We start from the raw sequence: 24,118 nt of genomic DNA, 5'->3' as shown, positions 1-24,118 counted from the left end.
GTTAGGGTGAGTGTTAGGGTTAGGGTTAGGGTGAGATTTTGGGTTCGGGTTAATTTTAGGGTTAGGGTGAGAGTTAGGGATAGGTTGAGGCTTAGGGTTAGGGATAGTGTGATGGTTAGTGTGAGGGTTAGGGTTAGGATGAGGATTAGGGTTATATTTAGGTTTAGGATGAGTGCTAGGGTGAGGTTGTGGGTTATAGTGTTAGTGTTAGGTTGAGGTTTATGGTTAGCGTTAGGGTTAGGGTGAGGGTTTGGATGAGAGTTAGGATTACAGTGAGGGTGAGGGTAAGGGTTAGTTTGAGGGTTAGGGTTAGTATTAGGGTTAGGGTGAGGGTGAGTGTTAGGATTAGGGTTAGGCTTAGGTTTAGGGTTAAGATTAGTGTTATTGTTAGGGTTAGGTTTAGATTTATGGTAAGGGTGAGGGTGAGTGTGAGGGTGAATGTTAGGGTTAGGGTTAGGGTGAGGTTTATGTTTAGGGTTAGGATTAGGTTTAGGGTGAGGGTGAGTGTGAGGGTTAGGGTTAGGGTTAGGCTTAGGCTTAGGGTTAGGCTGAGGGTGAGGGTGGGGGTGAGGAATAGGGTTAGGGTGATGGTTAGGTTTAGGGTTAGAGTGAGGGTTAGGATTAGGATTAGGGTTAGGGTGAGGGCTAGGGTGAGGGTGAGGATTAGGGTAAGGCTTAGGCTTCGGGTTAGGCTGAGCTTGAGGTTGAGGGTGAGGGTTTCGGTTAGGGTGAGGGTTAGTTGAGCTTTAGGGTTAGGGTGTGGGTTAGGGTGAAGTTTTAGATGAGGATTAGAGTTACAGTGAGTTTGAGGATTAGGGTTAGGTATAGGGTTAGGGTTAGGATTAGGGTTAGGGTGAGTGTGAGTGTTAGGATTAGGGTTAGGCTTAGGTTTAGGGTTAGGTTTAGTGTTATTGTTAGGGTTAAGGTTAGCTTTATGGTGAGGGTTAGGGTGAAGTTTAGTGTTAGAGGTAGGGTGAGGTTTATGGTTAGTGTTAAGATTAGGGTTAGAGTGAGGGTGAGGTTTAGGTTTAGATTTAGGCTTAGGGTGAGGATTAGGGTTAGGATTATTGTGAGAGTTTGGGTTCCGCTTATGTTTAGGGTCAGCGTGAGGGTTAGGGTTAGGTTGAGGGTTAGGTTTAGGGATAGTGTGATGGTTAGAGTTAGGGTTAGGGTTAGGGTTAGGATGAGGATTAGAATTAGGATTTAGGTTAGGTTGAGGAATAGGGTGAGTTTGAGGGTTAGTATTAGGGTTAGGGTGAGGGTTTGGATGAGGGTTAGGGTTACAGTGAGGGTGAGGATTAGGGTTAGGTTGAGGGTTAGCGTTAGGATTAGGGTTAGGTTGAGGGTGAGTGTTAGGATTAGGGTTAGGCTTAGGGTTAGGGTTAGGTTTAGGGTTAGCATTAGTGTTATTGTTAGGATTAGGGTTAGATTTATGGTAAGGTGAGGGTGAGGGTGAGGGTGAAGTTTAGGGTTAGGTTTAGGGTGAGGTTTATGTTTAGTGTTAGGATTAGGGTTAGGGTGAGAGTGAGGTTTAGGGTTAGATTTAGGCTTAGGGTGAGGATTAGGGTTAGGATTAGGGTGAGAGTTTGGGCTCTGCTTATGTTTAGGGTTAGGGTTAGGGTTAGGGTTAGGTTGAGGGTTAGGTTTATGGATAGTGTGATGGTTAGAGTTAGGGTTAGGGTTAGGGTTAGGATGAGGATTAGAGTTAGGATTAAGGTTAGGGTGAGGACCAGGGTAAGGTTGAGTGTTAGTATTAGGGTTAGGGTGAGGTTTGGATGAGGGTTAGGGTTACAGTGAGGGTGAGGATTAGGGTTAGGTTGAGGGTTAGCGTTAGGATTAGGGTTAGGTTGAGGGTGAGTGTTAGAATTAGGGTTAGGCTTAGGGTTAGGTTTAGGATTAGGGTTAGGATTAGTGTTATTGTTCGGGTTAGGGTTATATTTATGGTAAGGTGAGGGTTAGGGTGAGGGTGAAGGTTAGGGTTAGGGTTAGGGTGAGGTTTATGGTTAGGGTTAGGATTAGGGTTAGGGTGAGGGTCAGGTTTAGGCTTAGATTTTGGGTTAGGGGGAGTGTTAGTTCGAGGGTTAGGGTTAGGGTTAGGGCTAGGGTTAAGGTTAGGTTGATGGTTATGTTGAGGTTTTGGGTTTGGATTAGTGTTAGGGTTAAGATTAGGGTGTAGGTTAGGGTGATTATGATGGTAAGGGTAAAGGAGAGGTTTTGGCTGGGGGTGAGTGTTAAGATAAGGGTGAGTGTTAGGGTTATTTTTCGGGTTAGGGTAAGGGTTAGTGTTAGGGTTAGGGTGAGGGTAAGATTGAGGATTCGGTTTAGGGTTAGTGTGAGGTTTAGGGTGAGGATGAGGGTTAGCGTTAGGGTGAGGTGAGGGATAGAATTAGGGTTAGGGTGAGGGCTAGGTTGAGGATGAGATTTAGGTTTCAGGTTAGGGTGACGGCAAGGGTGAGTGTTAGGTTGAGGTTTAGTGTTAGCGATAGGGTTAGGTTTAGGATTAGGGTTAGGGTGAGGGTGAGTGTGAGGGTTTGGGTTAGGGTTAGGATTAGGCTTAGGGTTAGGGTGAGGATTATTGTTAGGGTTTGGATCAGGGTGAGGTTTAGGTTAGGTTTAGGGTTAGGATTATGGTGACTGTGAGATTTAGTGTTAGATATAGAGTTAGGGGTAAAGTTAGGGTGAGGGTTAGGTTGAGGGTTAGGGTTAGGGTGAGAGTTAGGTTTAGTATTAAGGTTAGGGTGAGGTTGAGTGTGAGGGTTAGGGTTAGGGTTAGGATTAGGCTTAGTGTTAGGGTGAGGGTTAAGATTAGGGTTTGAGTTATGATGAGGGTGAGGCTGAGGATTAGGGTTTGGTTTAGGGTTAGATTTCGCGTTAGGTTTAGGGTTAGGTTTAGGGTTATGGTGAGGGTTAGTGTTAGGGTTAGGGTTAGGCTGAGGGTGAGGGTGTGGGTGAGGGTGGGAGTGAGGGTTAGGGTTAGGGTTAGGGTTAGGTTTAGGGTTATTGTTAGTGTTATAGTAAGAGTTAAGTTTGCAGTGAGGGTGAGGCTGAGGTTGACGGTTATGGTTATGGTTAGGGTTAGGGTTAGTGTTAGTGTTATTGTTAGGGTTAGGGTTAGAGTTACTGTGAGGTTGAGGGTGAGGGTGATAGTTTAGAGTTAGGGTGAGGTTTAGGGTGAGGTTTAGGGTTAGGTTTAGGCTGAGGGTGAGGTTTAGGGTTAGAGTTAGAGTTAGGGGGATGCTTATGGTGAGGTTTAGCGTTATGGTTAGTGTTAAGGTTAGGGTGAGGGTGAGGGTTAGTATGAGGTTTAGGGATAGGATTAGGGTTAGGATTAGGGTTAGGGTGAGGGTGAGTGTAAGGGTTAGGGTGAGGGTTAGGCTTAGGCTTAGGGTTAGGATGAGGCTAAAAGTGGGGGTGAGGATTAGGGGTAGGGTGATGGTTAGGGTTAGGATTAGTCTTATTGTTAGAGTTAGGGTTAGAGTTCCGGTGAGGGTGAGGGTGCAGGTGAGGGTTAGGTTTAGGGTTAGTGTGAGGGTTAGTGCTTGGGTTAGGATTAGTTTTAGGGTCATGGTAAGTTTTAGGGTGAGGTTTTGGGTTAGTGTGAGGGTTATGGTTAGGGTTAGGGTCAGGTTTAGGGTTTGGGTTAGAGTTAGGTTTAGGGTGAGAGGTAGGGGGAGGTTTAGGGTTAGGGTTAGGGTTAGGATTAGGGTTAGGTTGAGGGTGAGTGTGTGTGTTAGGGTTAGGTTTAGGATTAGGCTTAGGTTTAGGCTCAGGGTGAGGTTGAGGATGAAGTTTAGGGTTGGGGTGAGCATTAAGGTTCGGGTTACGTTTAGGTTTAAGGTGAGGGTTAGGGTAAAGGTTATGGTGAGGGAGAGGGTTAGGATTAGTTTGAAGGTTCGGGTTAGGGTGAGGGTGAGGATTAGCATTAGGTTTAGGGTGAGAGTTAGGATGAGGGTTAGTTTTAGGATTAGGGTTAGAGTGAGGGCTATTTTGAGTGTGAGATTTAGGCTTAGGGTTAGTGTGACGTTTAGGGTTAAGGTAAGGGTTAGGGTTAGGGTGAGGTTGAGGTTTAGGGTTAGAGTTAGTGTTACGGTTAGGCTGAGTTTGAGCATTAGGATTAGGGTTAGAGTTAGATTTAGGGTTAGGGTGAGGGTGAGGTTTAGGCTTAGGGTTAGGCTTAGGGTTAGCATTAGGATTAGGGTAAGCTTTCGGGTAAGTCTGAGGGTTAGGGTTAGGGTTAAGGTTAGGTTTAGGGTTAGGCTGAGTGTGAGCATGAAGGTGAGAGTTAGCGTTAGGGTGAGGTTTAGGGTTAGGGTTAGGGTGAGTGTTAAGGTTAGGTTGAAGGTTAGGTTTAGGGTTATGGTGAGGGTTAGGGTTAGGGTTAGGGTGAGGGTTAGGTTGAGGATTAGGGTTAGGATTAGGGTTAGGGTGAGGGCTAGGGTGAGGGTGAGTATTGGGGTTAGTATAAGTGTGAGGTTTAGGGTTAGGGTTAGGGAAAGGGTGAGGGTTAGGATGAGGGTTAGGGTTATGGTGACATGAGGGTTAGTGTTAGGGTGGGGCTTAGGGTTTGAATTAGTGTTAGGTTGATGCTGAGGTTTAGGATTAGTGTTATGGTTAGGGTTAGGTTTAGGGTTACGATTAGTGTTATTGTTAGGGTTAGGGTTAGATTTACTGTGAGAGTGAGGGTGAGGGTGAGAGTGAGAGTTAGGTTTAGGGTGAGGTTTAGGGTTAGGGTTAGGATTAGTGTTAAGGTGAGGGTGAGGTTTAAGGTTAGATGTAGGTTTAGGGGGAAGATTAGATCGAGGGTTAGTGTTAGGGTTAGTATTAGGGTTAAGGTTAGGGTGAGGGTTAGGTTGAGGTTTAGGGTTAGGTTTAGGGTTAGGGTTAGGGTGAATGTGAGTTTAAGGGTTAGGGTTAGGGTTAGGCTTAGGCTTAGGGTTAGGCTGAGGTTGAGGGTGGGGGTGAAGATTAGGGTTATGGTGATGGTTAGGATTAGGGTTAGGGTGAGGGCTAGGATGAGGGTGAGGGTTAGTGTAAGGCTTAGGCTTAGGGTTAGGCTGAGCGTGAGGTTTTGGGTGAGGGTTAGGGTTAGGGTGATGGTTAAATTTACGGTTAGGGTGAGGGTTAGGGTGAGGTTTAGGGTAAGGTTGAGGGTAAGGGTGAGGATGATGGTAAGGGTAAAAGTGAAGTTTACGCTGATGGTTAGGGTTAAAATAAGTCTGAGAGTTAGGGTTAGGATTAGGTTTAGGAAAAGGGTTAGGTTTTGGCTTAGGGTGAGGGTTAGATAGAGGATTAGGGTTAGGGTTAGTGTGAGGTTTAGGGTGAGGATGAGCGTATGGATTAGGGTGAGGGTGAGGGTTAGAGTTAGGGTTAGGGTGAAGGCTAGTGTGAGGGTGAGGGTTACGGTGAGGGTGAGGTTTAGGATTAGATATAGGGTTAGCGAGAGGTTTAGGGTTAGAGTCAGTGTTAGGGTTAGGGTGAGGGTGAGGGTTAGGTTGAGGTTAAGGTTTAGGGGTACGGTTAGGGTTATTTTGAGTGTTAGTGTTAGGGTTAGAGTTAGTGTTTAGGTGAGGGTAAGTGTTTGGGTGTGGGTTTGGTTTAGGGTGAGTGTTATTGTTAGGGTGAGGGTTAGGGTTAGGGTTAGGGTTATTGTTAGAGTTAGGGTTACGGTTACGGTTACAGTGAGGGTCAGAGTGAAGTTTAGGGTTACGGTTAGGATAAGGTTTATGGTTAGGGTCAGGGTTAGAATAAAGGTTAGGCTGAGAGTGAGGTTTAGGTTTAGAGTTAGGTTTAGTGTTAGTTTTAGGGTTAGGGTGAGGGTTAGGGTTAGGCTTAGGCTTAGGCTTAGGCTTAGGCTGAGCATGGGGTTGAGGGTGAGGGTTAGGATGAGGTTTAGGGTTAGCATTAGGGTTAGTGTTAGGGCTAGGATGAGTGTTAGGTTCAGGTTAGAGTTAGGGATAGGGTTCGTTTTAGGATTAAGGTTAGGTTGAGGTTGAATGTGAGGATTAGGGTTAGGTTTAGGATTAGGCTTAGGGTTAGGGTGAGGGTTAAGGTTAGTGTTTGGGTTAGGGTGAGGATTAGGGTTTGGTTTAGGGTTAGGTTTAGGTTTAGGGTTAGGGTTACGGTGACGGTAAGGTTTAGGCTTAGGCTTAGGTTTAGGGTTAGAGGTATGGTTAGGGGGACTGTAAGGTTGCGGTTTAGGGTTAGGGTTAGTGTTAGGGTTAGGGTGATTTGTGAGGGTTAGGTTGAAGTTTAGGGATAGGGTTAGGTTTAGGATTAGGGTTAGGGTGAGGGTGAGTTGAGGGTTAGGTTGAGGTTTAGGCTTAGGCTTCGGGTTAGGCTGAGGGTGAGGGTGGGGGTGAGGATTAGGGTTAGGGTGATGGTTTTGTTTAGGGTTAGTGGTATTGTTAGGGTTAGGGTTAGATTTCCGGTGAGGGTGAGGGTGCGGGTTAGGGTTAAGGTTAGGGTTATTGTTAGGGATAGGTTTAGGGTTAGCCTGAGGGTTAGCCTGAGGCTGATGTTGAGGGTGAGGTTTATGGTTAGGGTGAGAGTTAGGCTTAGGGTTAGGGTGATTTTTAGGGTTAGTGTGAGGGTTAGTGTTAGGGTTAGGGTGAGTGATAGGTTGAGGGTAAATGTTAGGCTGAGGCTTATGGTAAGGGTGAGGGTCAGGGTTAGGGTTAGAGTTATTGTTAGGATTAAGTTTAAGGTTATGGTTAAAGTGAGGGTGAGGATGAGGGTTAGGTTTAGTGTTAGGATGAGGTTTAGGTTTAGGGTTAGGGTTAGAGTTAGGGTTAGGGTGAGAGTGAGGTTTAGCGTTCGAGTTAGGGTTAGTGTTAGCATTAGGGTTTGGGTGAGAGTTAGTGTTAGGACTAGGCTTAGTCTTAGGCTTAGGCTTAGGCCCAGCTTGAGGGTGATGGTTAGGGTTAGGGTGAGGGGGAGGTTTAGTTTAGGCTTAGTGTTAGGATTAGGTTGAGGTTAAGGTTTAGGGTGAGGGTTAAGGTTAGGTTAGGGTGAGGTTTAAGATGAGGGTTAGGGTTTCAGTGGGAGTGAGGGTTAAGGTTAGGGCGAGGGTTAGGGTTAGGGTTATGGTTAGGTTGAGGGTGATGGTTAGTATTAGGGTTAGGGTTATTGTAAATGTTATGGTTAGGGTTACAATTCCAGTGAGGGTGAGGCTGAGAGTGAAGTTTAGGGTTAGGGTAAGGGTTAGTTTTTGGGTTAGGATTAGTGGTAATGTTAGGGTTAGGGTTAGACTTACGATTTGGGTGAGGGTGAGGTTGAGGGTGAGGGTTAGGGTTAGGGTTAGAGTGAGGCATAGGGTAAGGGTTAGGGTTAGGGTTAGATTGGGGATTAGGGTTAGGTTAGTGTGAGGTTTAGGGTGAGGATGAGGGTTAGGGTGAGGATTAGGGTTAGAGTTAGGATTAGGTTGAGGGCTAGCGTGAGGGTGAGTGTTAGGGTTAGGGTTAAGTTTATGGTGAGGTTTAGGGTGAGGGTTAGGTTTAGGTTTAGGGGGAGGCTTAGGTTTAGTGTGAGGGTTTCTGTTAGGGTGAGAGTGAGGGTGAGGGTAAGGGTTATGGTGAGGGTTAGGGTAATGGTGAGGGTTAGGGTTAGGATTAGGGATAGGTTTAGGGATAGGCTGAGGTTGAGGGTGAGGGTGAGGGTCAGGTTTAGGGTTAGGGTTATGGTTAGGGTGAGGTCTAGGGTGAGGGTGAGGGTTAGGGTGAAGGTGAGGGTGAGGGTGAGGGTCTTGGTTAGGTAATGGTTAGGGTTAGGGTGAGGATTAGTTGAGGGTTATGGTAAGGGTGAGCTTGAGGTTTAGGGTGTGGGTGAGCGTTAGGATTAGGGTGAAGGTTCGGGTGATGGTGAGTGTTAGGGTGAGGTAGAAGGTTAGGGTTAGGGCTAGGTGAGTGTTAGTGTTAGGCTTAGGATTATGTTGAGGTTTAGGATTAGGTTTACGGTTAGGGTGAGGTTTAGGGTGAGGGTGAGGGTTAAGGTTAGGGTTAGGTTTGTGGTGTGGATAAGTGATAGCAGGAGGGTTACGGTGAATGTTAGACTTAGCATTAGGGTTAGGGTGAGGGTGAGGGTGAGGATTAGGGTGAGTTTTAGGGTTAGGGTGAGGGTTATGGTTAGGCTTAGCGTGAGGGTGACGGTTAGAGTTAGAGTTACGGTGAGGATTTGGTTAAGTGTGAGGTTTAGGGTAAGGATGATGTTAAGTGTTAGGATGAGGGTTAGGGTGAGGGTGAGTTTGAGGTTTATGGTTAGAGATAGGTTTAGGGTGAGGGTTAGGGTGAGGGTTAGGTTTAGGGTTAGTGTTAGGGTTAATGGTTGGGTAAGCGTTAGGGTGAGGGTTAGGGTTAGGGATAGTGTTAGGTTTAGGATTAGGTTTAGGGTTAGGGTGAGTGTGAGGGTTAGGGTTTGGATAAGATTTAGGCTTAGGGTTAGTCTGAGGTAGAGTGTAAGTGTGAGGGTTAGGGTTAGGGTGCGGGTTAGGGTTAGGGTTAGGTTTAGAGTTAGCCTTAAGTTGAGGTTTCGTGTTAGGGTTATGGTTAGTGCGAGGGTTAATTTTAGGGTTATGGTGTTGCTTAGGGTTAGTCTTAGGATTAGGCTTATGAATAGGCTGAGGGTGAGGGTGGGAGTGAGGATTAGGTTTAGGGTTAGGGTTAGGGTTAGGGTTATTGGTAGTTTTATGGTTAGGGTAAATTTTGTGGTGAGGTTGAGGTTGAGGGTGAGGGTTAGGTTTAGGGTGAGGTTTAGGGTGAGGTTTAGGGTTAGGTTTAATTTTAGGTTGAGATTGAGTGTGAGAGTTAGGATTAGGGTTAGGGTTAGTCTTAGGGATAGGGTGAGGATTAATGTTAGGGTTTGGTTTAGGGTGAGGTTGAGGCTGAGGATTAGGGTGAGTTTTAGTGTTAGGTTTAGGTTTAGGGTTAGGGTTAGGGTTAGGCTGAGGGTGAGGGTGGGGGTGAGGATTAGGATTAGGGTTAGGGTTAAAATTAGGGTTATTGTTAGTGTTATGGTTTGGGTTTAGTTTGCGGTGAGGGCGAGCCTGAGGTTGAGGGTTATGGTTAGGGTTAGGCTTAGTCTTGGGGTTAGGCTGAGCGTGAGTATGGTGGTGAGGAATAGGTTTTGGGTGATGGATAGTTTTAGGGTTAGGTTGAGGGTGAGGATGAGTCTTAGCATTAGGATTAGGTTTAGGGTGAGAGCTAGGGTGAGGGTGAGGGTTAGGGTTAGGGTTAGGCTTAGGGTTAGGCTTAGGGTGAGGGTGAGGGTGAGGGTTTGGGTTAGTGTGATGGATAGGGTTAGGTTTAGGGTGAGTGTTAGGATCTGGTTTAGGGTTAGGGTGAGTGTTAGCATGAGTGTGACGGTAATAATAAAGTTGAGGGTTAGGCTGAGGGTGAGTGGTCCCCTAAGGGTGAGGGTTAGGATTAGGTTGAGGTTAGGGTAAGGGTTAGGATGAGGGTTATTGTGAGGGTGAGGGTTAGATTGAGGATCAAGGTTGGGGTTTGTGTGAGGTTTAGGGTGAGGATGAGGGTTTGGGTTAGGGTGAGGGTTAGGGTTAGAATTAGGGTTAGGGTGAGGGCTAGGGTGAGGCTGAGGGTTAGGGTTAGGGTTAAGGTGAGGTTTAGGTTTCGGGTGAGAGTTAGGGTTACTGTGAGTATTAGTGTTAGAGTTAGGATTAGTGTTAGGGTGAGTGTAAGTGTTAGGGTGAGGGTTAGGGTTAGGGTGAGTTTTATGGTTAGGGTGAGGGTTAGGGTTATGTTTAGGGTGATTGTTAAGTTTTGAGTTAGGGTTACGTTGAGGGTGAGCGTCAGGGTTAGGGTTAGGGTGAGGTTTAGGTTTAGGTTTAGGGTTAGAGTTAGGGTGAGGGTGAGGGTGATGTTTATGTTTACAGTTAGGATTCAAGTGAGGGTGAGGATGAGGGTTAGGGTTAGGGTTGGTTTTAGGTTTAGGGTTAGGGTGAGGTTTAGGGTTAGGGTTATGGTTAGGATTAGGGTTAGGGTGAGGGTTAGGGTTAGGGTTAGCATGAGGGTTAAGAAGAGGGTTAGTTTTAGGATTATGGTTATGGTGAGGGCTAGGGTGAGGGTGAAGTTTAGGGTTGGGTTTAGGGTGAGGTTTAGGGTTAGGGTTAAGTTTAGGGTCAGTGTGAGTTTGAGGTTTAGTGTTAGAGATAGGGTTAGGTTGAGGGTTAGGGTGATTGTTAGTGTTAGGGTTAGCGTTAGGGTTAGGGTGAGGTTTAGGGTGAGGTTGTGTGTTAGGGTTGGGGTTAGGATTAGGATTAGGGTCAGGGAGAGGGTGAGTGTGAGGGTTAGAGTTAGGGTTAGGCTTAGGGTTAGCCTCAGGGTGAGGGTGAGGGTGAGTGTTAGGGTTAGGGTGAGGCTTATGGTTAGGGTTAGGGTGAGAGTGAGGGTTCGAGTTTAGGGTTAGGGTGAGGGTTAGGTTGAGGGTGTTAGCAATGTTAAAGTGAGGGTTAGGCTGAGGGTGAGGGCTACGGTAAGGGGGAAGGTTAGGGTTAGGGTGAGGGATAGGGTAAGGGTTAGGGTTAGGTTTAGGGTGAGGGTGAGGGTTAGATTGAGGATTAGTGTTAGGTTTAGTGTGAGGTTTAGGGTTTCGCTGAGGGGTAGGATTAGTGTGAGCGTTAGTGTTACGGTGAGGGTAAGTGTTAGGGAGAGGTTTAGGTTTAGGGTGAGGGTTAAGATTATGGTGAGGCTTAGGATTAGGGTTAGGGTTATTGTTAGGGTTAGGGTTACAGTTACGGTGAGGGTGATCGTGATGGTGAGGGTGAGGTTTAATGCTAGGGTTAGGGTGAGATTTTGGGTTAGGGTTAGTGTTAGAGTTAGGGTTAGGGTGAAGGTCAGGTTTAGGGTTAGTGTTAGTGTTAGGGTGATGGTTAGTGTGAGGGTTAGGGTGAGGGTTAGGGTCAGGGTTAGGGTTAGGGTGAGGGTTAGATTGATGGTAAGGGTTAGGGCTCGGGTTTCTTTTAGGATTAAGGTTAGTGTGAGGGTGAGTGTGATGGTTAGGGATAGGGTTAGGTTTAGGCTTAGGGTTAGGCTGAGGGTGAGTGTGAAGGTGAGGACTAGGGTTAGGGTGCCAGTTAGGGTTAGGGTTAGGGTTAGAATTAGCCTTAAGGTGAGGTTTATGGTTAGGGTTAGGTTTAGGATTCTGGTGAGTATGAGGGTTAGAGTTAGCTTGAGTGTTAGGCTGAGGGGTAGGGTTAGAGTTAGGGTGAGGGTTAGGGTTAATGTGAGTTTTAGGGTTATGGTTAGGGTTAGGGTTAGGTTGAGGGTTAGGTTGAGGTTTAGGGTTTGTGTTAGGGTAAGGGTGAGGGGGAGGTTTAGGGGGAGGTTTAGGTCAGGCTTAGTGTTAGGATTAGGGTGAGGTAAAGGGTTAGGGTGAGGGTTATGTTTAGGTTAGGGTGAGGGTTAAGATGAGGATTAGGGCGAGTGTTAAGGTTAAGATTATGGTTAGGGTGAGGGTGATGGTTAGGATTAGGGTTAGGGTTATTGTAAATATTATGGTTAGGGTTATATTTCCAGTCAGGGTGAGGCTGAGAGTGAAGGTTAGGGTTAGGGTAACGGTTAGTTTTAGGGTTAGGATTAGTGGTAATGTTAGGGTTAGGGTTAGACTTACGATTTGGGTGAGGGTGAGGGTGAGGGTTAGGGTGATTTTGAGGGTGAGGGTAAGGGTTAGGGTGAGAGTGAGGTTTAGGGTTAGGGTTATGGTTAGTGTGAGGTCTAGGGTGAGAGTGAGGTAATGGTTAGGGTTAGGGTGAGGATTAGCTGAGGGTTAGGGTAAGGGTGAGCTTGAGGTTTAGGGTGTGTGTGAGCGTTAGGGTTAGGGTGAGGGTTCGGGTGATGGTGATGGTTAGGGTGAGGTAGAAGGTTAGGGTTAGGTTTAGGTGAGGGTTAGTGTTAGGGTTAGGGTTAGGGTGAGGGTTAGGATTAGGTTTAGGGTTAGGGTGAGGTAAAGGGTGAGGGTGAGGAGTAAGGTTAGGGTTAGGTTTGTGGTATGGATAAGTGATAGAATGAGGGTTAGGGTGAGTGTTAGACTTAGCATTAGAGTTATGGTGATGATTAGGGTGAGTTTTAGGGTTAGGGTGAGGGTTAGGGTTAGGCTTAGCGTGAGGGTGACGGTGAGGGTGACGGTTAGGGTTAGAGTTACGGTGAGGATTCGGTTATGTGTGAGGTTTAGGGTGAGGATGAGGTTAAGGGTTAGTATGAGGGTTAGGGTGAGGTTGAGGGTTAGGGTTAAGGTTTGGGTTAGGGTGAGGGTTAGGGTGAGGGTTAGGGTTAGGGTTATGCTTAGGGTTAGGGTGAGGGTTAGGCTGAGAGTTAGGGTTATGATTAGGGTGAGGGTTAGGGTGAGGGTGAGGGTTAGGGTTGTTATTAGTGTTAGGGTCAGATTTAGGGTTACTGTGAGTTTTTGGGTGAGGGTTAGGTTGAGGCTTATAGTTATGGTTAAGATGAGGGTTAGGGTAAGGGGTAGGGTTACGGTTAGAGTGAGGGTTAGGTTTATTGTGAGAGTTTGGGTTAGGGTTAGAGTTAGGATTAGTGTGAGGGTAAGAATTAGGTGACTGTTAGAGTGAGGGTGAGGTTTAGCATTAGGAATAGTGATAGGATTAGTGTAAAGCTGAGGGTGAGGGTGAGGTTTAGGTTTAGGGTTAGGGTGAGGGCTTGGGTGAGGGTTAGGTTAAGGTTAAGGGTTAGGGTGAGAGTTATGGTAATGGTAAACTTGAGGGTTAGCCTGAGGGTGAGGGTTAAGATAAGGGTGAGGTTTAGGGTTAGGGTGAGGGTTAGGTTAAGGGTTCGGGTTACGGTTATGGTGAGGGTAAGATTGATGATTAGGGTTAGGGTTAGTGTGAGGTTTAGGGTGAGGTCGAGGGTTAGGGTTAGGGTGAGGGTTAGCGTTAGAATTAGGATTAGGGTGAGGGCTAGGATGAGGGTGAGGTTTTGGTTAGGGTTAGGGTTAAGGTTTAGGGTTACTGTGAGGGTTAGGGTTAGTGTGCGGGTTAGTGTTAGAGTTAGGGTTAGTGTTAGGGTGAGGGTAAGTGTTAGGGTGAGTGTTTGGGTTAGGGTGAGGATTATGCTTAGGTTGAGGGTTTGGTTTAGGGTTAGGGTTATTGTTAGGGTTAGGATTAGGAATAGGGTTAGGGTGAGGGTGAGTGTGTGGGTTTGGGTTAGGTTTAGGTTTAGGCTTAAGGTTAGGCTGAGGGTGAGGTTGAGGCTGAGGGTTAGGTTTAGGTTGATGGTTAGGGTTAGGGTTAGGGTGAGGGTTAGGATGAGGGTTAGAGTTGGGATTAGTGTTTTGGTGAGGGCTACGGTGAAGGTGAGGTTTAGGGTTATGTTTAGGGTGAGGTTTAGTTTTAGGGTTAGGGTTAGGGTTAGGGTTAAGGTGAGGCTGAGGCTTAGGTTTAGAGATTGGGTTAGGGTGAGGGTTAGGCTTAGGGTTAATGTTGGGTTTACGTTTAGGGTGAGGGTTAGGGTTAGGATGAGGGTTAGGGTTAGGGCTTGGAGTAGGATTAGTGTTATGGTGAAGGTGAGTGTGAGTGTGAGGGTTAGGGTTAGGCTAAGGGTTAGGCTTAGGTTTAGGCTGAGGTTGAGGGTGAGGGTTAAGGTGAGGGTGAGGGTGAGGTTTAGGGTTAGATTTAGGGTTAGTGTGAGGGTTAGTGTTAGGATTGGTGTTAGGGTTAGGGTTAGGGTGAGGGTTAGGGTGAGGGTTATGGTTAGGGATCAGGTTAGATTTAGGATTAGGGTTAGTGTGAGTATGAGTGTGAGGATTAGTGTTAGGGTTAGGCTGAGGGTGAGGGTGAGGGTTAGGGTTAGGGTGAGGGTTAGGGTTAGGGTTAGGGTGAGGGTTAGGATGAGGGTTAGAGTTAGGATTAGGGTTTGGGTGAGGGCTAGGGTGAAGGTGAGGTTTAGGGTTATGTTTAGGGTGAGGTTTAGGGTTAGGGTTAGGATTAGGTTTAGGGTTAAGGTGAGGGTGAGGTTTAGGTTTAGAGTTAGGGTTAGGGTGAGGGTAAGGTTTAGGGTTAATGTTCAGTTTAGGGTTAGGGTGAGGGTTAGGGTTAGGGTGAGGGTTAGGGTTAGGGCTGGGTGTAGGATTAGTGTTAAAGTGTGGGTGAGTGTGAGTGTGAGGGTTCGGGTTAGGGTTAGGGTGAGGTTTAGGATTAGAGTTAGGGTTAGTATGAGGGTTAGTGTTAGGATTTGTGGTAGGGTTAGGTTTAGGGTGAAGGTTAGGGTGAGCATTATGTTTAGGGATCGGGTTAGATTTAGGATTAGGTTTAGCGTGAGTGTGAGTGTGAGGATTAGTGTTAGGGTAGGTTTAGGGTTAGGCTGAGGGTGAGGGTGAGGGTTAGGGTTAGGGTGAGGGTTAGGGTTAGGGATAGGGTGAGGGTTAGGATGAGGTATAGTGTTAGGATTAAGGTTACGGTGAGGGCTATGGTGAGGGTTAAGGTTAGGGTTAGGTTTAAGGTGAGGATTAGGGTTCAGGTTAGGTTTAGGACTAGTGTTAGGGTGTGGGCTAGGGTGAGGGTGAGGGTTAGGGTTAGGGTTAGTCTTAGTCTTAGGGTTAGGCTGAGGGTGAGGGTGGGGGTGAGGAATAGGGTTTGGGTGATTGTTAGGGTTAGGGTTAGGGTGAGGGTTAGGATGAGGGTTAGGGTTAGGATTAGGTTTAGCGTGAGGGCTAGGGTGAGGGTGAGGATTAGGCTTAGGCTTAGGCTTAGGCTTAGGCTTAGGCTGAGGATGAGGGTGTAGGGGTGAGGAATAGGTTTTGGGTGATGGTTAGGGTTAGGTTTAGGGTGAGGGTTAGGATGAGGGTTAGGGTTAGGATAAGTTTTAGGGTGAGGGCTAGGGTGAGGGTGAGGGTGAGGGTGAGTGATAGGGTTAGGCTGATGGATAGTGTTAGGTTTAGGGCAAGTGTTAGGATGAGTGTTAGGGTTAGGGTGAGGGTTAGGGTGAGCATGACGGTATCATTAAAGGTGAGGTTTAGGCGGAGGGTGAGTGTTCCCCTAAGGGTGAGTGTTAGGATTAGGGTGAGGGTTAGCATCAGGTTTAGGGTGAGGGTTAGGGTGAGGGTGAGTGTTAGATTGAGGATTAGGGTTAGGGTTAGTGTGAGGTTTAGGCTGAGGATGAAGTTGAGGGTTAGGGTGAGGGTTATGGTTAGAATTAGGATTAGAGTGAGTGCTAGGGTGAGGGTTAGGGTTAGGGTTAGGGTGAGTGTGAGGTTTCGGGTTAGGGTGAGAGTTAGGGTTACTGTGAGGGTTAGTGTTTGAGTTAGGGTTAGGGTAAGGGTTAGGGTAAGTGTTAGGTTGAGAGTTAGGGTTAGGGTGAGTGTTATGTTTAGTGTGAGGGTTAGGGTTAGGTTTAGGGATATTGTTAGGTTTAGGTTTAGTGTTACAGTGAGGGTGAGGGTGAGGGTTAGGGTTAGGGTGAGGTTTAGGGTTAGGGTTAGTGTTTTAGTTAGGGTTAGGGTGAGGGTGAATTTTAGGGTTAGAGTTATGGTTAGGGTGAGGGTTAGGATGAGGATTAGGGTTATGATTAGGGTTAGGGTGAGGGCTAGGGTGACGGTGAGGTTTAGGGTTTGTGTTAGGGTGAGTTTTAGGGTTAGGGTTAGGGTGAGCTTTTGGACTAGGGTTAGGGTTTCAGTGAGGGTGAGGGTTAGGGTTAATTTGAGTGTTAGGGTTAGGATTAGGATTAGGGTGAGGGAGAGTGTTAGCATTAGTGTTAGGCTTAGGTTTAGGGTTAGGTTTAGGGTTAGGATTAGTGTTATTGTTTGGGTTAGGGTTAGAGTTACTGTGAGGGTGAGGGTGAGTTTGAGGGTGAGGGTTAAGATGAGGTTTAGGGTTTCAGTGTGGGTGAGGGTTAAAGTTAGGGTGAGGGTTAGGGTTAGGATTAAGGTTAGGTTGAAGGTGATGGTTAGGATTAGGGTTAGGGTTATTGTAAATGTTATGTTTAGGGTTACATTTGCAGTGAGGGTGAAGCTGAGGGTGAAGGTTAGGGTTAGGGTAAGGGTTAGTTTTAGGGTTAGGATTAGTGTTAATATTAGGGTTAGGGTTAGATTTACGGTTTGGGTGAGGGTGAGGGTGAGGGTTAGGGTTAGGGTTAGGGTGAAGTTTAGAGTTAGGGTTAGGATTAGGGATAGGGTGAGGGAGAGGTTTAGGACTAGAGTTAGGTTGAGGGGGAGGGTAAGGGTGAGTGTTAGGTTTAGGGTTAGTGTTAGGGTTAGCGTTAGGTTTAGGGTGAGGGTAGGGTTGAGGTTTAGGTTTAGGGTTAGGTTTAGGGTGAGGATTAGGGTTAGGGTGAGGGTGAGGGTGGGGGTCAGGATTAGGGTTACAGTGATGGTTAGTGTTAGCATTAGGTTGAGGGTTAGAATGAGGGTTAGGGTTTCGATTAAGGTTAGGGCTCGGGCTCTGGTGAGAGTGATGTTAGTTCGAGGTTTTGGGTTAGGGTTAGTGTTAGGGTTAAGGGTAGGTTGATGGTTATGTTGAGGTTTTGGGTAGGGTTAGGGTTAGGGTTAGGCTTAGGCTTAGGGTTAGGCTGAGGGTGAGGGCGGGGGTGAGGATTAGGGTTACGGTGATGCTTTGGGTTAGGGTTAGGTTGAGGGTTAGAATGAGGGTTAGGGTTAGGATTAAGGTTAGGGTGAGGGCTCGGGTGAGGGTGAGGATTAGGGTAAGGCTTAGGCTTAGGGTTAGGCTGAGCTTGAGGTTGAGGTTGAGGGTTCCGGTTAGGGTGATGGTTAGGTTTACAGTTAGGGTGAGGGTTTGTATGAGGTTTAGGGTTAGGGTTTGGGTTAGGGTGATTATGATGGTAAGGGTAAAGGAGAGGTTTTGGCTGAGGGTGAGTGTTAAGATAAGGGTGAGGGTTAGGTTTAGGTTTAGGGTTAGAGTAAAGGTTAGTGTTAGGGTTACGGTGAGGGTTAGATTGAGGATTCCGTTTAGGGTTAGTGTGAGGTTTAGGGTGAGGATGAGGGTTAGGGTTAGGGTGAGGGTGAGGGATAGAATTAGGGTTAGGGTGAGGGCTAGGGTAAGGATGAGGTTTAGGTTTTGGGTTAGGTTGAGAGCTAGGGTGAGTGATAGGGTGAGGTTTAGTGTTAGGGATAAGGTTAGGTTTAGGATTAGGTTTAGGGTTACGGTTAGGATTAGGCTTAGGGTTAGGGTTAGGATTAGGCTTAGGGTTAGGCTGAGGACTCAGGGTAGGTTTTGGGTTAGGGTTATGGTGAGGGTTGGGGTTAGGGATAGGGTTAGGCGTAGGGTTAGGCTGACGGTGAGGGTGGGGGTGAGGATTAGGGTTAAGGTTAGGGTTTGGTTTAGGTTATTGTTAATGTTATGGTTAGGGTTAATTTTGCAGTAAGGGTAGGCTGAGGGTGAGGGTTATGGTTAGGATTAGTGTTTGGGTTAATGTTATTGTTAGGGTTAGGGTTAGGGTTAGAATTACGGTGAGGTTGAGGGTGAGGGTGAGGTCAGAGTTAGGGTGAGGTTTAGAGTGAGGTTTAGGGTTAGGGTTAGGGTGAGGGTGAGGTTTAGGGTTTGATATAGGGTTAGGGGGAGGGTTAGGATTAGGGTTAATGTTAGGCTTAGGGTGAGGGTGAGGGTTAGGTTGAGGTTAAGGTTTAGGGTTAATGTAAGGGTTAGTGTTAGGGTTAGGGTTAGTGTTAGGGTTAGTGTAAGTGTTAGGTTGAGCGTTTGGGTTAGGGTGAGTGTTATGGTTAGGGTGAGGGATAGGGGTAGGGTTAGGGTTATTGTTACGTTTAAGGTTGGCGTTACGGTTACAGTGAGGGTGAGAGTGAGGGTTAGGGTTAGGGTTAGGATGAGGTTTAGTGTTATGTTATTGTTAGAATTAGGGTTAGGGTGAGACTGAGGTTTATGTTTACAGTTAGGCTTAGTGTTAGTTTTAGGTTTAGGGTGAGGGTTAGGGTAAGGCTTAGGCTTTGGCTTAGGCTTAGGCTGAGCATGAGGTTGAGGGTGAGGGTTAGGATGAGGTTTAGGGTTAGGATTAGGGATAGGGATAGGGATAGGGTGAGGGTTAAATTGCGGGTTAGGGTTAGGGATCAATTCAGGTTTAGGATTAAGTTTAGGGTGAGGTTTAGTGTAAGGGTTAGGGTAAGTGTTAGGATTAGGCTTAGGGTTAGGGTGAGGGTTAAGTTTAGGGTTTGTGTTATGGTGAGGGTGAGGCTGAGGATTAGGGTTTGGTTTAGGGTTAGATTTAGGGTTAGGTTTAGGTTTAGGCTAAGAGTTACGGTGAGGGTTAGGGTTAGGGTTAGGGTTAGGCTGAGGGTGATGTTGGGGGTGAGGGTGAGGATTAGGGTTAGTGTTAGGGTGAGGGTTAGGATGAGGGTTAGGGTTAGGATTAGGGTGATGGTGAGATTTAGGGTTAGGGTGAGGTCTAGGGTGAGGTTGAGGGTTAGGGTTAGTGTTATGGTGAGGTTTAGGGTTTGGGTTAGGGTGAGGGTGAGGGTTTGAATGAGGGTTAGGATTACTGTGAGTGTGAGCGTTAGGGTTAGGTTGAGGGTTAGGGTTAGGATTAGGGTTAGGGTGAGGGTGAGTGTTAGGATTAGGGTTAGGCTTAGGTTTAGGGTTAGGATTAGTGTTATTGTTAGGGTTAGGGTTAGATTTATGGTAAGGGTGAGGTTGAGGGTGAATCTTAGGGTTAGGGTTAGCTTGAGGTTTATGGTTAGGGTTAGGATTAGGTTTAGGGTGAGGGTGAGGTATAGTGTTAGATTTAGGGTTAAGGGGAGTGTTAGTTCGAGGTTAGGGTTAGGTTTAGTGTTAGGGTTAAGGTTAGGTTGATGGTTACGTTGAGGTTTTGGGTTAGGGTTAGGGTTAGTGTTATGATTTGGGTTGGGTGAGGGTGAGTGTGAGGTTTAGGGTTAGGGTTAGGCTTAGACTTATGGTTAGGCTGAGGGTGAGGGTGGGGGTGAGGATTAGGGTTAGGGTGATGGTTAGGGTTAGGGTTGGGGTGAGGGTTAGAATGAGGGTTAGGATTAGGATTAGGGTTAGGGTGAGGGCTAGGGTGAGGGTTTCGGTTAGGGTGAGGCTTAGTATGAGGTTTAGGGTTAGGGTGTGGTTTAGGGTGATTATGATGGTAAGGGTAAAGGAGAGGTTTTGGCTGCGGGTAAGTGTTAAGATAAGGGTGAGTTTTAGGGTTATTTTTCGTGTTAGGTTAAGGGATAGTGTTAGTGTTAGGGTGAGGGTTAGATTGAGGATTCGGTTTAGGATTAGTGTGATTTTTAGGGTGAGGATGAGGATTAGGGTTAGGGTGAGGATGAGGTTTAGGTTTAGGGTTAGGCTGAGGGCTATGGTGAGTGTTAGGGTGAGGTTTAGTGTTAGGGATAGGGTTAGGTTTAGGATTAGGTTTAGGGTGAGGGTGAGTGTGAGAGTTAGGGCTAGGGTTAGGATTAGGCTTAGGGTTAGGGTGAGGATTAGTGTTAGGGTTTGGGTTAGGGTGAGGGTGAGGCTGAGGATTAGGGTTAGGTTTAGGATTAGGGTTAGGTTTAGGGTTAGGGTTAGGTTTAGACAGGGTTAGGGTTAGGGTTAGGGTTATGTTTAGGGTTATGATTAGGGATAGGGTTAGGCTTAGGGTTAGGCTGAGGGTGAGGATTATGGTTAGGGTTAGGGTTTGATTTAGGTTATTTTTAGTGTTATGGTTAGGGTTAAGTTTGCGGTGAGGGTGAGGCTGCGGGTGAGGGTTATTGTTAGGGTTAGAGTTAATGTTATTGTTAGGGTTAGGGTTAAAGTTACGGTGACGTTGAGGGTAAGGGTGAGCATTAGTGTTAGGGTGAGTTTTAGGGTTAGGTTTAGGGTTAGGGTTAGGGTGAGGTTGAGATTTAGTTTTAGATGTAGGGTTAGGAGAAAGGTTAGGGTGAGGGTTATGGTTAGGGTAAGTATTAGGCTTAGGGTAAGGGTGAATGTTAGGTTGAGGTTAAGTGTTAGGGTTAAGGATAGTGTTAGTGTGAGGGTTAGTGTTAGGGTTAGGGTTATTGTTATGGTTAGCGTAAGTGTTAGGTTGAGGGTTTGGGATAGGGTCAGGTCATGGTTAGGGTGAGGGTTAGGGTTAGGTTTAGGGTTATTGTTAGGGTTAGGGTTAGAGTTACGGTTAAAGTGAGGGAGAGAGTGAGGGTTAGGGTTAGGGTAAGGATGAGGTTTAGGGTTATGTTAGGGTTAGAATTAGGGTTAGGGTGAGAGTGAGGTTTAAGTTTAGAGTTAGGCTTTGTGTTAGTTTTAGGCTTAGAGTGAGGGTTAGGGTTAGGTTTACGCTTAGGCTTAGGCTTAGGCCGAGCATGAGGTTGAGGGTGAGGGTTAGGATGAGGTTTAGGATAAGGATTAGGTTTAGGGTTAGGGCTAGGTTGAGGGTTAGGTTGAGGGTTAGGGTTAGGGTGAGAGTTAGGTTTAGTATTAAGGTTAGGGTGAGGTTGAGTGTGAGGTTTAGGGTTAGAGTTAGGATTAGGCTTAGGGTTAGGATGAGGGTTAAGATTAGGGTTTGTGTTATGGTGAGGGTGAGGCTGAGGATTAGGGTTTGGTTTAGGGTTAGATTTAGGATTAGGTTTAGGGTTAGGGTTAGGGTAATGGTGAGGGTTAGGGTTAGGGTTAGGCTTAGGCTTAGGGTTAGGCTGAGGGTGAGTGTGGGGGTGAGGATTAGGGTTAGGGTTAGGTTTAGGGTTATTGTTAGCGTCATGGTTAGGGTTAAGTTTGCGGTGAGGGTGAGGCTTAGGTTGAGGGTTATGGTTATGGTTAGGGTTAGGGTTAGTTTTAGTGTTATTGTTAGGGTTAGAGTTACTGTGAGGTTGAGGGTGAGGGTGAGGGTTTAGGGTTAGGGTGAGGTTTAGGGTGAGGTTTAGGGTTAGGTTTAGGGTTAGGGTGAGGGTGAGTTTTAGGGTTAGAGTTAGGTTTGCGGGAGGGTTAGGGTGAGTGTTAGGGTTCGGGTGAGCGTGAGGGTTAGGATGAGGTTTAGAGATAGGTTTAGGGTTAGGATTAGGTTAGGGTGAGGCTGAGTGTAAGGGATAGGGTGAGGGTTAGGGTTAGGCTTAGGGTTAGGATGAGGGTGAGGGTGGGGTTGAGGATTAGGGTTAGGGTGACGGTTAGGGTTAGGATTAGTGTTATTGTTAGAGATAGTGTTAGAGTTCCAATGAGGGTGAGGTTGCGGGTGAGGGTTAGGTTTAGAGTTAGTGTGAGGGTTAGTGTTAGGGTCATGGTAAGTGTTAGGGTGAGGGTTTGGGTTAGTGTGAGGGTTATGGTTAGGGTTAGGGTGAGTTTTTGGGTTTGGGTTAGAGTTAGGTTTAGGGTCAGAGGTAGGGGGAGGTTTAGGGTTAGGGTTAGGGTTAGGATTAGGGTTAGGGTGAGGGTGAGTGTGTGTGTTACGGTTACATTTAGGATTAGGCTTAGGTTTAGGCTGAGGGTGAGGGTGAGGGTGAGAGTTAGGGTTAGGGTGAGTGTTAAGGTTAGGTTGAGGGTTAGGTTTAGGGTTATGGTGAGGGTTAGTGTTAGGGTTAGGGTGAGGGTTAGAATGAGGATTAGGGTTAGGATTAGAGTTAGGGTGAGAACTAGGGTGAAGGTGAGTATTAGAGTTACTGTTAGTGTGAGGGTTAGGGTTAGGGTTAGGGAAAGCGTGAGTTAGGGTTATGGTGACATGGGGGTTAGTGTTACAGTGGGGCTTAGGGTTAGAATTAGCGTTAGGGTAATGGTGAGCTTCGGATTACTTTTAGGGTTAGAGTTAGGTTTAGGGTTAAGATTAGTGTTATTGTTAGGGTTAGGGTTAGATTTACTGTGAGAGTGAGGGTGAGGGTGGGGGTGAGAGTTAGATTTAGGGTGAGGTTTAGGTTTAGGGTTAGGATTAGTGTTAGGGTGAGGGTGAGGTTTAAGTTTAGATGTAGGGTTAAGGGGAAGGTTAGATCGAGCGTTAGGGGTAGTGTTAGTGTTAGGGTTAAGGTTAGGGTGAAGGTTAGGTTGAGGTTTAGGGTTAGGGTTAGGGTTAGGTTTAGGGTGAGGGTGACTGTGAGAGTTAGGGTTAGGGTTAGGCTTAGGCTTAGGGTTAGGCTGAGGTTGGGGGTCAGTATTAGGGTTATGGTGATGGTTAGGATTAGGGTTAGGTTGAGGGCTAGGGTGAGGATGAGGGTTAGGTTAAGGCTTAGGCATATGCTTAGGGTTAGGCTGAGCATGAGGTTTTGTGTGAGGGTTAGGGTTAGGGTGATGGTTAAGTTTACGGATAGCGTGAGGGTTAGGATGAGTTTTAGGGTTAGGGTGAGGGTAAGGGTGAGGATGATGGTAAGGGTAAAAATGAAGTTTACACTGAGGGTTAGGGTTAAGATAAGGCTGAGGGTTAGGGTTAGGTTTAGGGTTAGGTAAGAGTTAGGCTTAGGGTGAGGGTTAGATTGAGAATTAGTGTTAGGGTTAGTGTTTTGGGTTAGGGTGAGGATGAGAGTCTGGGTTAGGGTGAGGGTGAGGGTTAGAATTAGGGTTAGGGTGAGGGCTAGGGTGAGGGTGAGGGTGAGGGTGAGGTTTAGGGTTAGATTAGGGTTAGGGAGAGGGTTAGGGGTAGGGCTATGGTTAGGGTCAGTGTTAGGGTTAGGGTTAGGGTGAGGGTTAGGTTGAGGTTAAGGTTTAGGGTTACTGTTAGGGTTAATGTGAGTGTTAGTGTTAGGGTTAGAGTTAGTGTTAGGGTTAGGGTAAGTGTTAGGGTGAGGGTGAGGGCTTGGTTTAAGGTGAGGGTTATAGTTAGGGTGAGGGTTAGGGTTAGGGTTAGGGTTATTGTTAGGGTTAGGGTTAAGGTTACGGTTACAGTGAGGGTTAGAGTGAGGTTTAGGGTTACGGTTAGGATGAGGTTTAGGGTTAGGGTTAGGGTTAGAATTAGGGTTAGGGTGAGAGTGAGGTTTAGGTTTAGAGTGAGTGTTAGTGTTAATTTTAGGGTTAGGGTGAGGGTTAGGGTTAGGCTTAGGCTTAGGCTTAGGCTTAGGCCGAGCATGAGGTTGAGGGTGAGGGTTAAGATGAGGTTTAGGGTTAGGATTAGGGTTAGGGTTATGGCTAGGGTGAGGGTTAGGTTGAGGGTTAGGGTTAGGGATAGGGTTAGATTTAGGATTAAGATTAGGTTGAGGTTGAATGTGAGGGTTAGGGTTAGGTTTAGGATTAAGCTTAGGGTTAGGGTGAGGGTTAAGGTTAGGGTTTGCATTAGGGTGAGGGTGAGGCTGAGGATTAGGGTTTGGTTTAGGGTTAGGTTTAGGTTTAGGTTTAGGTTGAGGGTCAGGGTTAGGGTAACGGTGACGGTTAGGGTTAGGTTTAGGCTTAAGAATAGGGTTAGAGTTATGGTTAGGGGGACTGTTAGGTTGAGGTTTAGGGTTAGGGTTAGTGTTAGGGTTAGTGTGATTGTGAGGGTTAGGTTGAGGTTTAGGGATAGGGTTAGGTTTAGGATTAGGTTTAGGGTGAGGGTGAGTGTGAGGGTTAGTTTGAGGATTAGGCTTAGTCTTCTGGTTAGGCTGAGGGTGCGGGTCAGGGTTAGGGTTAGGGTTAGGGTGGGGTTTAGGGTTAGGGTTAGGGTAAGGATTTGGGTGAGGGTGAGATTTAGTGTAAGATATAGGGTTAGGGGGAGGGTTAGGGTGAGGGTTAGGGTTAGGGTTAGTGTTAGGGTTAGGGTGAGGTTGAGGGTTAGGTTGAGGTTTAGGGTTAGGTTAGGGTTAGTTTGAGGGTTATTGTTAGGGTTAGGGTTAGTGTTAGTGGGAGGATAAGTGTTAGGGTAAGTGTTTAGGTTGGGGTGAGGGTTATGGTTAGGGTGAGTGTTAGGATTAAGGTTAGAGTTATTGTTAGTGTTAGGTTTAAGGTTAGGCTTAGGGTTAGCCTGAGGGTGATGTTGAGGGTGAGGTTTATGGTTAGGGTGAGGGTTAGGCTTAGGGTTAGGGTGATGGTTAGGGTTAGTGTGAGGGTTAGTGTTAGGATTAGGGTGTTAGGTTAAGGGTAAATGTTAGGGTGAGGCTTATAGTAAGGGTGAGGGTTAGGGTTAGGGTTAGAGTTATTGTTAGGGTTAAGTTTAAGGTTATGTTTAATGTGAGGGTGAAGGTGAGGGTTAGGTTTAGTGTTAAGATGAGGTTTAGGGTTAGGGTTAGAGTTAGGGTTAGTGTGAGAGTGAGGTTTAGGGTTAGAGTTATGGTT

The sequence above is a fragment of the Dipodomys merriami genome, unplaced genomic scaffold (assembly GCF_024711535.1).
Source record: "Dipodomys merriami isolate MVZ:Mamm:240054 unplaced genomic scaffold, mDipMer1.0.p SCAF_73, whole genome shotgun sequence".
Taxonomy (NCBI): Eukaryota; Metazoa; Chordata; class Mammalia; order Rodentia; family Heteromyidae; genus Dipodomys; species Dipodomys merriami.
This window is presented reverse-complemented; position numbering follows the sequence as displayed.